Consider the following 3,764-nt stretch of genomic DNA (forward strand, 5'->3'; position numbering starts at 1 on the left):
AGGGTGGCGCTGAATGATGACGTAATAAAATGCGCTGTTCGTCACCCGCACGAACGACCAGCCCCTGCAACAGATGGGTTGATCACGTGGCACGGCGGGGGGGCGGTCTGGCGCTCTGTTACGATTTAGCGGTGACGTATGGGGGTCGCGCGCCTCTCAGTATCAGAGCTGGGACTGAGGGGGAGGGCGGAGAGAGAACATTTGTTGTGGAACATACCAATCAGGCTAATGGAGGGGGGAGGGCGGAAATCACCGACTCAGGGCTTTACCATGCGGCCTAGGAGGGGGAGGTGCCCTTTCTTGTGGCAGAGTGGTTAGAGCAGTAGGCTGGAGCCAGGACGCCTGGGTTCCATTGCTGGCTGTGCTGCCAGCATGGGCGACCTGGGCCCAGATCCGCAAAGGAGCACAGGCACCTAGCTTCCACTGATGTCAATGGGTGCGTGGGGTGAACATGAGCCCGCTTCCCCACAGGGCATAGGGGGCTGGTGGGCGATTCCTCGCCTGCAGGACAGTTCCCCCATGCCGTCCCACTGCATGTTATACAGAGACCCCCAGCCTGCCACTGACAGCCACCTGGCCCTTGCTTTTCAATCAGCTTCATGCTCAGTCATTGCACTCTGACAGGTGATGGGAGTTACAGATTTAAAACTGCAAGGGAGCCAGCAAGGTTACTGCCTTCCACAGACACGCCTTTGGATGCTCGGCCCGTTAAAAAGAAAACTGCAACAGGGTCACAAGTGGTTAAAATAATTTTTACCTAGCCCTAGATTAACACCTCTCCCATGAGGCCAGGTAAAAGACGATGGGCCAAATTTCACTTTTACATCAGAGCAACCCTGTTGAAGTCACTAGGGTCACCTAGCTTAACCCATCATAATCTGAGCCATTGGGCTAGGCCCTCCTTTCACTGTCACCAGACTCTACCAAAGAGGGGAATCAGGCCCATGGGCAAATCTATACTGGAAACTTACTGTACCTTTTCTACTGACATTTCCACTCCAAATAGGTCATCATTTGGGGCCTGATCCTCCTTTCCTTGAGTATCCACAGCTCCTGAACAGAATATGAGGTTTGGGTCCTCAAGGAAAATAAATCAGGTCCTTGGTAACTCCCTAAAAATTATCTTACAGTTGAAATAGTTCTCCATACAAAATGGCTATTATTTTTCACCCACTCCTTGGCAGAAAATGGTACAGACTTCTCTGGAGTCCTATATTCAGAAGGTATTTACTCTGTTTTTCAAAGAAAGGCATGAGATGAGGGCAATTTCTTATTTGTCTTCTAGCCCCAGATCCCACACACTGCTCCACACACTTATTAGGCCTCACTGGAATATATGCTCCAGCTATACAGGTGGTGGGGGAGAAGTGGGGTTCACTCCCCTCTACACAGCATCCCAAGTCACCAGTGTGTAGCCATACCTCAGTAAAGAGCAGAGGAAAGTCAACATTTTCACAAGTGTCCACTAATTTGAGTACCCCCAATTTTTGGGTACCCAGCTTGAGCCACTTACAGCCTACTTTTCAGAGGTGCCAAGCATTCCCAGCCCCATTGAGATCAACCGGAATGGTGGGGGCTTAGTATCTTTGAAATGGGGACCCCGGGCATCTCAAGTTGGGTACCAAATAAAGAGGCACCCAAAATCAGTGGACACTTTCTGGTGGTTCCTACTAACTACAGACATCCAACTCACTGTATTGCTCTTTGTGAATCTGCCTCTCTATGGAACAAAATAGAGAGAAACTATCAGCAAAGCTATCAATATTCTAAATCATAGCACCTCCCTGGAAATTTACATAATCCTTATTTTACAATCCCAACTCTCTGGGTGTAATAAATGTCTCACAGCCATGTTCCACTGAGATACAAGCAGCTTTACTTTTCTCTTTCAGTGCCATCCCAACCCTTCTCCCATTAGAGTTAGGGGCACTGGTTCCCCCTAAGCTGTGCACATGTGCACACAGATCCTAAACCCCACGCACACGGCGAAACACCACATGCACAAAAATTTGCACAGAAGCAATTTTTTGCTTACACAGCCTGTCAAAAATTAGAGGGAACATTGGTTAGGTGCCATTTTGACTTCAAAAAGAGAGCAGAGTTGGACCAATGCTGAGCATTCCGGTAACAATCCCCCTCAGGTGCCTATGGTTAGGTTCCTAAATCCATATTCAGGCACCTAAATCAGTGTCCTGACTTTTAAAAGTGAGGAGTGTCCACTACTCAGTGGGAGCTGCTGGATGCTCAGCACTTTTCAAAATAAGGTCACTTTTTTAGGTGCCTGAATATGGATTTCAGAGCCAAAAACTGGGTTTGAAAATTTTGGCTATGAACTGTTTTATTTCAAAAGGCACCAGATATACACAGATATAAATACAGAAGTTGTATAGTGAAAGAAAATACCAAGTTCATCACACTTTTTATAGAAACATTAACTTTTATTAATGCAACACCTGATCTGCATTAATAGTGGAAACAAAAATTGCTAGAGTCATAAAGTGAATCACCTGTGCAAACATACTGATCATTACTATGAGTGTCTCCTCTTTAACAGGTTTCAGCAGCCGTGTTAGTCTGTAGTCGCAAAAAGAAAAGGAGTACTAGTGGCACCTTAGAGACTAACCAATTTATTTGAGCATGGGCTTTCGTGAGCTACAGCTCACTTCATTGGATGCATCCAATGAAGTGAGCTGTAGCTCATGAAAGCCTATGCTCAAATAAATTGGTTAGTCTCGAAGGTGCCACTAGTACTCCTTTTCCTTTTCCTCTTTAACCGTCAGCCTCAGGAAAACAAATACAAAATCCATCAACAAACAACAGTTGACAATTATCTCCCGTGAGTCTTCAATAATTAAAAAAGTAGCTAATGCTGCATGGAATCACTTCCACTGTGTGGAACAAACAATGCTTTACAGAACAGCTGAACAGAAGGGTTAGAGATGGAAAATCTTCCCTGGATTCAGGCACAAGTAATTCTTATTAATAACAGGTACATAAGGAACTGTCACGGTATATAAGGAACTATCATACAGTGATCTTAGCACTCCTGCAAGGTGCTGAGTGTCTGACTTACAGTGAAGTAAGCTGTCCTTTGAAGAATCAAGACCATGGCACTTTACAAATATTAATTCATCCCCACAACACCTCTGACGGGGGGGGTGTCTGTGTGTGTGTGTGTGTGTAAATGTTAATAACCCTACAGATTACAACTCTGATGTCCTGACAACCAGCCTTGGGCTCTAATCACTAGACTCTGCTGCCTTTCAGTGTTAATTAGCTGCTATTGTGAGTTGTATGTGGGCATCCAGAGGAGAATGATATTCTTTGTAGTGTTTCTTTAAATGTTAACAGCTGAGAAAGATGAACAAATGGTATTCTGGATTTTTAAGGTACCCAGGGCACAGTTTACAAAGAAACAATGCAAAGGCCTGTCAAGGATAACTGCCCCTGCATATCAAATATACTGTATTTGTAATTGCATTAAACATTTAGGAAATCTACAGACCTTCTGTGTTGAGGTATGTTTGGAACATTAAAGGAAAGCAGAATAAACGTCTTTTTTTAAATACTGGTAGTAACCCTTTATAAAACACAGCTGGAAGGTCTGGCATCCAATAAAATGGCTCTCCCACAGATATATTTGACTTTTGTTGGTGTTGGATTGAGAGAGGGAGTGAAATGCTCCATTAAGAGGCATCAAACTGCAATGTACTAGTTTCACAAAACTAAAAGGAAATAAAACTCTAAAATTGTATCATGCATCC

This window comes from Eretmochelys imbricata, chromosome 4, assembly GCF_965152235.1.
Source record: "Eretmochelys imbricata isolate rEreImb1 chromosome 4, rEreImb1.hap1, whole genome shotgun sequence".
Lineage (NCBI taxonomy): Eukaryota > Metazoa > Chordata > Testudines > Cheloniidae > Eretmochelys > Eretmochelys imbricata.